This window comes from Pelodiscus sinensis, chromosome 10 (assembly GCF_052426305.1).
Source record: "Pelodiscus sinensis isolate ZL-2025 chromosome 10, ASM5242630v1, whole genome shotgun sequence".
NCBI lineage: Eukaryota > Metazoa > Chordata > Testudines > Trionychidae > Pelodiscus > Pelodiscus sinensis.
The window spans coordinates 52,723,251-52,735,628 of NC_143061.1; the positions used below are offsets into that span (position 1 = coordinate 52,723,251).

A 12,378-nucleotide genomic window follows, 5' to 3' on the forward strand; every position below is an offset into this window, starting at 1 on the left:
GGGCAGTACTGCATGTCCTCCTCCCTCTCTGGTGCTCCGAGGCTGGGGCAGTGCTGCGTGTCTTCCTCTCTCCCTTGTGCTCCGAGGCTGGGGCCACGCCGTGCACCCTCTTCCCCACCTGGTGCACCGGGACTGCAGAGATTGGGGCCACACTCCCTGGTGCACCGGGGTTGCTCTCCTCCCTCCCTGGTGCACCGGGGTTGGGGCAAGCGCACACCCACTGCTTACCTCCCCTCCCCATGGTTGGGGGGGTGCAGGTGCGGCGCTCTGCCCCACCTCCTCCTGGGGAAGCAGGAAAGGAGTGAGGCCTCAGAAGCAGGAGCGAGATCGTAGGTGAGGTTGGGGACTTGCCTCTTCCAGCCTTACATTCACCAACCCATCCAATATGGCTCCGATAGGAGCCATTTAATGATAAAAAAATCCTGTAAGTGGAAACATGGATGACTTGCTAAGGAGGCGAACAAAAGAACAGCACAAGCACATGGGGACAAACCCAGAAAAGCTAAGGCACAAAATGAGTTACATCTAGCAAGAAACTAAAAAGGTAATAAGAAGTGGTTCCTTAAATACCCTAGAAAGGGGCTGTCAATAGGCGGATCATAAGCCTAATCTAGACTGCTGGATGCTTTGGAATGGATCCCAACATTTTCCTTATCTTTTTTGATAGCAAGGATGATGATTTTCTCTGAAGTCTAGACCTTGACTATAACTTGACGAAGAAATTTGGATTTTGACAAAAATAATTGCCTTTACTTAGCGGGGAAGGAAAGCTAATAACCGATTATATCAAAAAGTCTGAGCTGATTAATGACTATTTTCTTTGGTCCTTGCTAAAAAAAATTAATGGCAGACAGTCAACACAAGTAACATTGACAAGAAGGTGGAAGAATGAAAGTCAAAACAGCAAAAGAACAGAATATTTAGATAAGCCCAATGTGTTTAAGTCAGCAAGGCCTGATCAAATTCAAGGAACTTAAGGAACTAGCTGAAGCAATCTCAGAACCACAGCAAATATCTCCAGTGGCCGGAGATGGTTGTCTAGATGGGAAGAGTTCTGAGTAACTGGAGATTCTTTCCCAGGTATTCCTCTGAAGCATAAGTAACTTGAAGGTTTAAACCACTGTAAATGGCACATTCTCTATAACTTGAAGTCTTGAAATAATTATTTGATTATTTCAGTAACTCAGCCAGAAGTTTGGGGTCTGTTATAGGAATGGATGAGTGAGGTTCTGTGGCCTGTAATGTGCAGGAGACCAGACTAGATGATCATGATGGTATCTTCTCACCTTAAAATCTATGAGAAAAGCTAAAATACTCTATCAAAGACTATTTGATCTTTATACTACAAACCACCATCCCATCCCAACCCACCTCTTTATGTACACATATAGCAAAAATATACTGGCAGCTCAAGTCCAATTCTGTTAAAACTACAACTCTGTGATTCCAGAAGTTTCAAAGGGTGTTAGCCATGATAATCTGTAACTGAAAAAACTTGTCATTAATAGTTCTGCAGCACCTTCATGACTAACAAAAAATGTAGCTGGTATCATGAGCTTTCATGGGCACAACCCACTTCTACAGATTGAAAAAGTGGCTTGTGCCCACGAAAGCTCATGATACATTTTTGTTAGTCTCTAAGGAACTGCAGTTCTATTTGTTGTTTTTTAATTTTTTTCTGTGATTCCAGTCTTTTCCTTTCTTAACCTTTGTTTTTTGTCTCCCAATTCCTTATCAGTAAGAGAATTTACAGAATGTCCTTCAAATTATGCTAATAGGGTTAACCTAGACTGCTTAAAGAATGCCAGTTTAAATGGAATGGAATGATACTAGTCAAGCCCAGTATAAAGCTAGTGTTAATAATATGCACAAGTCCAGTTCAATAGCATGTAGCTTTTGAAGGCATCAATACAAAGACAGTGGCAAACAAAACAAAACCATTTCTCAAACTTCAAATACTCTAGAGTCTTTGTTAAATGTGAATCTGAAGATTTCACAGAAACACGACTTTCTGCCAGGATCAGAAAAGCCAAAAAACCAGCATCAGCTCATTATACTAGTTAAAAAAAAAAACCAGTGATTGGCCTATTTCTTTATGGATTCCAAGTACCTCTATTTACTCTACAGAGTTTGAAGCAGATTGATTAAAACTTCATTCCTAGTAACAGCGGGGACCTTTCCAATGCTTGTAAGAGACAAAGAGCTCAGAGACCCAATTTCCTAACAGTTGTACTCAGCTTGTAATTGTGGAGAACTTCCAGCTGGCCTGCAGAGCTACTGGAATCACAGTGGAGAAGCATGCATTGCTGAAGCAATCCGACCCCTTCTTTGAAAGTTTGATTACACATGACTCTCCCTGCAAACAGGCTTCCTTATATACCTGAGCCTGTTTGTATGGCAGAACAAGAACTGAAGCCTATGTAAGAGTCTGTGTGTGCGGCTGATGTATGGAAATTCAACTATGACAGTCTATTGACAAATAAATCAGAGTGGTAGCACATACAAAGGACAAATGTTTAGAGAAATGCTGGACTACAGCTCTTAGAGAACCACTTAAATCTTACTGGCACCATTTGCAGAGTAAGGTTGAGTAATACGGGGCACAGGAATGGCGGTAGCCAAGAGGATAAAGTGGAATTTCAGTACCGCACCTTTATCATGGCTTTACTTTAGGCTTGAATAAAAAATATTCTAGTCAAGGGGTCTGCTTTACATCTATCACTGAATCAAGGGGCAGGTATTTATCCCTTCAAAGAGGTAAAGAAGAGCTATAACAGTGGGGCATTTAAAAAAAAACTCAGCACCCAGAATCTCCCATTCTGACCCTTGTGGCTAGATTTTCCAAAAACCCTCAGCACAGTGGATACGGCACTCTTTTGAAAATCTGGCTATTTCTATTTTGGTGCCTGAATAGGTGCTGAGCCCTTTGAAATTCACCCATCCCGGCATATTGGAATAGCAGAGGAAAAACTATATCTATACCCTGGGACCAAGAAGCTAGCTTCTCAAGCTATTTTTTTCAAAGAAAGACTGATCTAACCGAACTATCTGCCAAGAACTATAATTGCTCCAAATTACATTGGAGTTCAGTTAGTGATCAGATAAATCAACAGCCTCCCAGTGGGGGCTAGAGCATTAGGAAGAAGATGTTGTGTTGGATGGTGATGGGTGGTGCATTGTGGTAAAGGGGCTTTGAACGTCTGGGGTTACTGCCTGGGTGTTTTTGAAGAACTGTGGCAGCTGGGTCAAGTAATCCACCATCTGTATAGTTGTCTTCATACAAAGAATGAAACTGCCACATACAAACTAACTGCAGAGTAAGGGTGCTGATTGGCTGAGTTACCTCTAATACCTCAATGGTCCAGGCACAGGCCTACACACATGGCACAGACACGTACTTTACTGCAGCTGTACACCACACCGTTATAATTCATCAACTCAAAATGAGGGAGAACTTGAAAAATGGATGGTAACAGGCAGCCAATCCCAGCGATGACTGAACTTGAATATTCAGAATACAACGAGTTCTCAGCCATGCTTGTAGCAGTCTCCATCACTTCACAATGAATCAGACATTTTAGATTTTAGTGTGACAGACAGATGGCAGTTCTGGAGTCTTACATAAATCATGCATACGTAACACCTTCAAATTCTCTAGAATAAAGAACAGATTCCCTAAAATCAAGCCCTAGACTGCCACACACAGACAGACTTTTGGGGGGGGGGGGAGTACTTAATAGGTGTGCACATTAACACACTGGCATATTGGAAAAAAATTTGTGAAGTGTTGTATGTATTCCAAATTTACTTAATTATTACCAATATAAAGCTCATTGTTTCACATTATTATTAGCTAGAGGAAGAATTAAAATTAATTTGGTGAGAAAATTAATGGATAAAAGATTTTATGAAGCCAACACCAATGGGAGAAAAAAAATGGAAAGTGTTTAAAATGTATGAACACAACACAAAGGGGGGGGGAGCATGTTTTCTGGACTACCTGCAAGCAAATACGTTAGCAGCAATTGCATAGATTAATTTATATAAACTCACAATATGCCATAGAAACAACAGTGGACTCTGGAATCCACACGTTCAGAATTACACAGTTGAAGTTTGCTTTATGTTTATCTCCAAGAAAAAAAAATACCGATCCATCTTACAAAGTCATTTGTACACTTCTGCTAAACCATAAGATTGTACTGACATAGAAAGGCCTGACACTTAGCATATGTGAATTAGCAAGGAATTAAATATAAATATTTTAAGAAATTGTCCCTTTTAGACAAATTCAACTGTTTGAGGGTGACCCATGACAGAATGACTTCTGGGATCAGCCCTAGCTACTCGTGGGAAGCTCCTGAAAGCTGTTCCCAGTGCATCCAGTAAGTCTAAGACAACGCCAGCTTTGAAACCCACCAGGGCAGGAGACTTCAGGATGCAGTGAAATCACATGATCTTGGGTTTATACTCCTCAAATGAGGCTGGTAGGGAAACAAATAGGTCACAAGTATCAAATCAGTATGTGCCAGAAGGGGGATCCTTGCACCCCGCCTGCACTGCAGGCACAATAATCCCCAACTCCACCTATCACTCATTGCACTACAAGAGTGGTGGCACAACGTCGCCTGCTGGAATTAAGGGGGAGAATTTTAAGCTCTTGCTCTTTCCAGGAGCGTGGACTCAAGAGTGTCTTCTTCAATTCAGGATATGGAAAACTGACATCTGTTACTGGATTTTCCCTTTGGCAGTCCAAATTCCCATCTGAAACATCCATAGCCCCATATACTGTTCAGGAAGAAATCTATGGCAGTCTTGATTTGGACCCACAAAAACAGTTATTTAGTCTTATGATCGCAGTTATATATGAAATGAATAATTTTTCCAGGGCTCTTAAAGACCATAAGGTCACTGACTTTGGCACAAAGGGAGACACATTCTGTGTGTCTGAGCTCCTCAAAAGCAGGAAAGCACAAGTGATGCACTGTCATGTAGAATAATGAATATTTTTTTTATCTGGTGGGAAATTTTTTGGTATACAAGTCTCTCTTTCTTAGGGACTTGTAAGAAAAGTGAGTAACAATTCCTATTCAATACTGTAACTGACCATGCAAATGATATTTAAAGCCTGCTTTTTGCCTATTCCTACAAAGCAATAGTAGGATTGTCGTAAACATACTTACAATTCTCTAAATATAACTTTGAATTTGGGTTAAGAGATCAAAATTCATTGCAGATGGTTCTTTTAAACGCATCAATGTTTCTCCTTGGTTTGATAAATTCTGCATATGTGAATCATCTTGCATATATACAGATTTAACATTTTATTCATATTGTGATTTAGAGACTAAATCTTCAAAACTGCTAACTGATGTGTTGTAGATCTAAAATGGTCTACCAATATAAAAAGTCATACAGAATAAGTAGTAGATGTTTATTAGCCATTAAGAGTTATATTTGAGAACAGAAATAAGATGTCACTATTTCATTTTTATTCCCTTTGGTAACATTAAATTACAATACTATAATTATTCAACTGAGATGAAAGGCCATTAATATGGGGAGAGAAGCAAACTCTATGCCTCTCTAGGCAGCAAGTTGTCTTTATGAACACTTCTATGGTAAACTGGTAAAACTCTCCTTTTCTATCTCTATGGATTTTAGCTAGCATTCATCACCATAGCACATGTTTCTGCAGCATTACTTCCAGATACACCAATTTAAGCTTGATTTGAAAATTAATCCAGTTTATCATGTGAATTCTTCTTTGCACAAGGTACATGATCATGGTGAATAAGTAACTACATAGGAAGATTTCTGATACTATAGGACTCTTTAATCTGGCCGACAAAGACATAAACAATTCCAATGGCTTTAAGATGAATCTAGACAAATTCAGACTAGAAATAAAATAAAATGGCCTGCAGAACTCTGTGTAAGCACGTCTCTTACACTGAGAGAAGCTGGTGCAATACAAGAGATTTGTATGTGTCAGAAATAAAATGTACAATTTTAACTGGGAGGTTAATTAGCCATTGAAACAATTAATCTAGGGACATGATGGATTCTTCCATCACTTAAAGTCTAAAAGAGATGTTCTTGCTCAGCTAGATGTTACTGGCTTGATACAAGAATTCACTGGGTGAAATTCTACAATCCATGTTTTTTTCTTTTCTTTTCCATATCAGGTTGCCTCAGGTTTCAATATGGTTCCACGTGATGGAATTTGTCTTTTCAGTTTGCATTTGTAAAAAGTTAGGAATTTACAGACAAAAATTACTAGGTTAAGGTTGCAAAATCAAGCACTCAAAGAGAGGAAATAGAATTAAGGTTGCCTGTCCTACCTCAATTTGTCCCATCTCTCCCCCCTCCCCCTATCCCTCCCCCACAATGTGAATATGCACTGTGAAACTCTCTGTAACAGAATGATTACCTACTACTATGCTTCAGCCAATGTCTTGGTCAATTGAAACTAGACACCTTGAAATAAACAAAAAAAACTTCTCAGGGAGTGAGAGAGTTTGGCTTCCCTCATCTCCAAAAGACTCTGAATCAGAGAGAGTTAAAAATGGGGTTCACACCTGCAGAGCGAAGTCAGGCAATAATGCTTTGTGATGAGAGAACCATGTTATTGTGAAACTGTGACATGATTGGCCACACCCAAGTCCCTTCACAATGTTCACAACCCAGAAGTACTCAAAACTCTATTTCCACATAGCAGTGCATTAAAATACCACTGAATATAAAAATTATTCCAATTCCAGAATAAAAAGAAAGCTAATGAGTAGAATTTAGGAAAAGGTGGTATACTCAAAGCAAGTGAAAATATGAATCAGTAGGCTAGGGGATAAGGAATACAGCTGAGCAAATAACTGACCTTGTGTTTTGATAACCCCCCTCCCAAAAAAAAAACCATAAGAATTGAGTAGTTCAGAAACTTAATTTTTTTCAGTTTTTGTACCAAAATGAAATTTTTGTTAAATTAAGATTGATTTGAATCAACATTTTCAAAATGAAAAGTTGAAATTTTGTTTTTTGAAGATGTACAATTTAACCTCTTGACACTATGGGGAGAAAAATACTCATTTTTTTATTTGGTTGAAACTACAGGCAGTCCCCGGGTTACGTACAAGATAGGGACTGTAGGTTTGTTCTTAAGTTGAATCTGTATGTAAGTCGGAACTGGCGTCCAGATTCAGCCGCTGCTGAAACTGGCCACCAGACTTACATACAGATTCAACTTAAGAACCCCAAGTCAGCTGCTGCTGAAACTGATCAGCAGCTGATTCCAGGAAGCCCGGGGCAGAGCAACTGTGCCTCGGGCTTCCTGTAGTCAGCGCTGGTCAGTTTCAGCAACGGCTGACTTGGGGACGCCTGGGGCAGAGCAGCTGGGGTGCTGCTGGGTTGCTCCAGTAGCGCCGCTCCTCGGCGCTACTGGACCAACCCAGCTGCTCTGCCCCAGGAGTCCTGATTCAGCCACTGCTGAAACTGACCAGCAGCGGCTGAATCAGGATGCCTGGGGCAGAGCAGTTGGGGTGCTGCCGGGTTGGTCCAGTAGTGCCCAGAGCGGCGCTGCGGGACCAACCGGCAGCGCCCCAGCTGCTCTGCCCCAGGGTCCAAAACAAAAGCCTGGTCTACTGGGGGGGGCACACTAGCTGCGCCCCCCCCCCAGCAGACCAGGGACACAGGGCAAAGCGGCAGCAGGGGGTGCCTCGCCTCTGAAGCTTTGCTCTGGCCGGACCGCTTTGCTCCCGGTGCCCCTGGTTTGCTGGAGACAGTCCCCAGCAGACCAGGGGCACCGGGAGCAAACCCGCAGCCGCGGCGGGGTCCCCCGCTGCTGCGGGTTTGCTCCCGATGCCCCTGGTCTGCTGGAGACGGTCCCCAGCAGACCAGGGGCACCGGGAGCAGCTTTTCTTGCCCCGGAGCTCGAGGTGGCTGACCGCTGCCTGTGAGCTCTGGGGCGAGAAAGCCCCATTCGTAAGTGCGGATCCGACACAAGTCGGATCTGCGTAAGTCAGGGACTGCCTGTATTAGCCAAAACTGCAAATAAGCTCTGGTCACCCTTCATGAAAAAATATTCACCTACGTCTACTGAGGAACACTCAACACACTGGTCAAAAGGCCAATTCCAGTAGCCAAAACTCACAATAGGAATATTGTGACTGTAAACAAACTTACACAAATTAGTCAAAAAATAATTCCTTGGGGACTTTAGTCAAGGGAACCTGTATACAGGCATCTTCCTGCACCATATTTGGTTATACCTAATATGAAGGATGATACTGAGTTTCCAAAATCATAAGTATGTCAGAAGGGAGATCATTATCCAGGAAACTCAAGACCATGGCTCACTCCCCCATCTAATGACAGTACCGTTGAAACAATATAAAATCTGAAAGGCCCACTTGAGACCAGAAGGAAATATGGAAAACACCAAGACAGAGAAACTTGTAATATAATGACTGAATCTTTAGAACAACAAGAGTCAGAAAAAAGTACTGCTTGTCAAAAGTGATACTTCTGGATTTCCAAAACCAAGTTTTAAATGCAAATAGTGTTTATAGAAAGACTTCCACTTTCCACTATACTTCTCAGACTAGCCACTTTTTGTCCCTCCCTTTACACAAAACCTGCAGCTTGAACACAGCTAGAGATAAAATGCTAAGTGGTTTATGCTGCAATTTATCAACCCTCATGGGCACAACCACTGTAAGAAAAAACAATCCTTCAGGCTGACAGTCTGAAACCCAGCAATGTTTTTCTAAGACAAGACAGAATCTCAGAGAAACAATTTTACAGTGATCAATAGACTGATCCCATTAGTATTTTAGAAGGAAGGAGGCTCTTTAAAAATTAATTTGCACAAAAATACAAAGCAAAAAAAAGTTGTAAGATAAAGGAAAACAAGAACAGTGAATCTTTTGGTAAAAATAAGCTGGGACATGAACACACTGTATTTTCTGTCGATGGACAACAATTTTTTGCAAGGCAGATTGAGAGTATCAAAAACAGAGGGGACTTTTCTGGCTCAAGATAAACCATCGGTGACCAAGGCAACCTGGGCTGGAGCAAAAACTGCAGTTTGCTCTGGCCTCCCCAGAATGACAAAAAGGGCTTCCAGGTCAAATGTGAGCCAGAGGCATTGCAACTAACACATGGGGTCCCAGATTGCAGAGCCACTCATGTTTGGCCCACTCATCGTGACCTCTGGCTTCATCGCAACACGTCCTGAAGGAAAGAACCCCAAGGTGGAAACAGAGTCCCTCCTCCATCAACAGATGGGCTGGAGCGCAGGGAAAGACAGTACCAGGAACACCCACTGGTCATATACAAGCCAGAGCCCCACCATCCCAGCAGGGAGGGCAGCAATCCCACAGGCCTGGGCCCACTTTGTGCCCCCCATTCTCCTCCTCTCAAATTCTGTCATCTCCATGGTAATTTTTTGAAGGGGGGAGGGCACACTCAGTTTCAGATTTTGTGCTAGGTCCCAAAAGCCTCTGTGTGCCTCTGATGAGGACTACAATTAAGATCCATCATATTTTAGCTGCTAGGGAGGTGCCTGATGGGAGGGGTTGTGGAGAAATATGCTTGCATATGTGATGGTTATGTACAGGAATTAGATGTTTTGGAAAGGAAATTAATAGTGAGATTCATTTTATGAGAAAAAGTCAACATCTTAGAGATTCCCTAACCTGCTTTCTTAATGTGACAATAAAAAGATCTGAATTTTAAAGGGAACTTATTATTATTAACTGCTAAACTCTATTGCATATTACTGGAAATGTGTGATCCTCCTCCTCCTATGAAACTGTGGTACAATAAAACAATTGTCTTTGTAATGGAAAAGTTTTTACCCCAATACATACACAAGAGATGCACCAAAAAGAGCACGTGTATTGATACATTTGGTCTCCTTTTCTATCGTAGTCAGAGGAGGGTATGTTTGGGGTATGCTGCGTGCTCCCCAAACTTTCAGCAAAGGAGTGGCTACTCCAAACTCCCAAACTAACTCTCCCAGCTCAGTATGAGTCTGCATCAGGCTGTTTTAAGATCTAGGCCGGTGGTGGGCAACCTGCAGCCCACGGCCCGCATGCAACCCGGTGATCCACCTGCAGTTACACTGTCTACTCCCCTTCCCCGATGCCTCTTGATCACTGGGGCTCTGGAGTCCCGCACTTCCTACTCCTCCCTACCCGCACTTTCAGAGTGCCACGAATCACCTGATATGCGCTCTAACTCCACTCCTCCCTCACCCTCCCAGAGTTTGAACACTCCAAATCAGTTGATTCGTGGCACTCTGAAAGTGCTGGGAGGGGAGGGGTAGAAAGTGTGGGGCCCCAGTGTGTGAGAGGGACGTGAGGGAGGGAAGATGGGGGGGAGGTGCAGGTGGAAACTAATGGCACATGGGCTGCAGGTTGCCCACCACTGGCAATCAATCATGTGGCCCACCGAGTGGAAGGAGGGCAACTCATGCGGCCCATTCACTAGTTTTGGTTGCCCATTGCTGATCTAGGCTCTATTCTCTGACCAGAATCTTCAGTGGCTGGGCCAAAGTACCTGTCGGGAACACACAAGCATCACCCCAGGCCACCACTTGCACAGCACCACAGTGACAAGAGGGGAACACACCAGCAACTGCCTTTCCACTCGTGGCCACCACCGGAGCTGAGCTGGCTGAGCCAGGCCAGGAGAGAGCACAAAGCACAACCTGCAGTAGGGCATGGCCAATATCTATCTCCAGCGCTTCCCCTGCCTGCATCAGCAGCAGGGTCAAGGCACATGACTGTGTCTCCAGCCCAGGCGAAACGCCCCAGCCTTAGTCCTTGTCCTGCTCTGACACTGCAATATCCAACCCACTACTCGGTGCCTGTGCTGGTCTCCGTCCCCAGCCCCACTCTGACCCCAGCCCTACTCCAGACCCAAGGCCTGCACCCTTCCCCAGTCAACCATCCTCCCACCCCTGAGCCAGAACCCTCCGGCAACGGCCCCCACCCTGTGACAGCTCCAACACAACCCCCTCCCAGCCAACCTCCATCGCCCACACCAGCATCACACCTCTTCCATGCCTAAGGCCCTGTATCCGCCCGGCTTCAGCTCCCCCTGGCCAAATGCGCTTGCATGACAGCCCCACGCCAGCCCCCATGTATTAACCTTCCTCTGACAGCCCCGCTCCAGCCCCACCCTCACCAACACCCCCGGTGACAGCCCCGCTCGTCGCACCAGTGGCTCCTGAACAAGGCGCCCAGCAGGAAACGGTGAGAGCCCTTGAACCCCGTGTCCGACAGACACCGCTTCTATCCCTGCCGCTCACCCCGCACCTCCCCCCCAGCTCCCGTCTATCTCCCCCCACCCCCGCCTTCCTGCCGGCACCTCCCCCCCAGCTCCCGTCTATCTCCCCCCACCCCCCCGCCTGCCTCCCCCCCAGCCCCGGCACCTCCCCCCCAGCTCCCGTCTATCTCCCCCCACCCCCGCCTGCCTGCCTGGCACCTCCCCCCCAGCTCCCGTCTATCTCCCCCCACCCCCGCCTGCCTGCCTGCCGGCACCTCCCCCCCAGCTCCCATCTATCTCCCCCCACCCCCGCCCGCCTGCCTGCCGGCACCTCCCCCCCAGCTCCCGTCTATCTCCCCCCACCCCCGCCTGCCTGCCGGCACCTCCCCCCCAGCTCCCGTCTATCTCCCCCCACCCCCGCCTGCCTGCCGGCACCTCCCCCCCAGCTCCCGTCTATCTCCCCCCACCCCCGCCCGCCTGCCGGCACCTCCCCCCCAGCCCCGGCACCTCCCCCCCAGCTCCCGTCTATCTCCCCCCACCCCCGCCCGCCTGCCGGCACCTCCCCCCCAGCTCCCGTCTATCTCCCCCCACCCCCGCCCGCCTGCCGGCACCTCCCCCCCAGCTCCCGTCTATCTCCCCCCACCCCCGCCCCCTGCCCCGGCCTCCCCCCCAGCCTGCCGGCACCTCCCCCCCAGCTCCCGTCTATCTCCCCCCACCCCCCCCCCCCCGCCCCGCCTGCCGGCACCTCCCCCCCAGCTCCCGTCTATCTCCCCCCACCCCCGCCTGCCTGCCGGCCCCTCCCCCCCCGCTCCCGCACCCTCCCCCCCAGCTCCCGCACCTCCCCCCCAGCTCCCGTCTATCTCCCCCCACCCCCGCCCGCCTGCCGGCACCTCCCCCCCAGCTCCCGTCTATCTCCCCCCACCCCCGCCCGCCTGCCGGCACCTCCCCCCCAGCTCCCGTCTATCTCCCCCCACCCCCCCCCCCCGCCTGCCTGCCGGCACCTCCCCCCCAGCTCCCGTCTATCTCCCCCCACCCCCGCCTGCCTGCCGGCACCTCCCCCCCAGCTCCCGTCTATCTCCCCCCACCCCCCCCCCCCGCCCGCCTGCCTGC

At 46.9% G+C, this 12,378-nt stretch overlaps 1 protein-coding gene across 1 annotated transcript in view; it reads right to left on the reverse strand.

The window, feature by feature from the left end:
• The window catches only part of C10H3orf70 (chromosome 10 C3orf70 homolog), a 37,465-nt gene that overhangs the window by 24,380 nt on the left and 707 nt on the right, over positions 1-12,378 (reverse strand). The window lies entirely within an intron of this gene.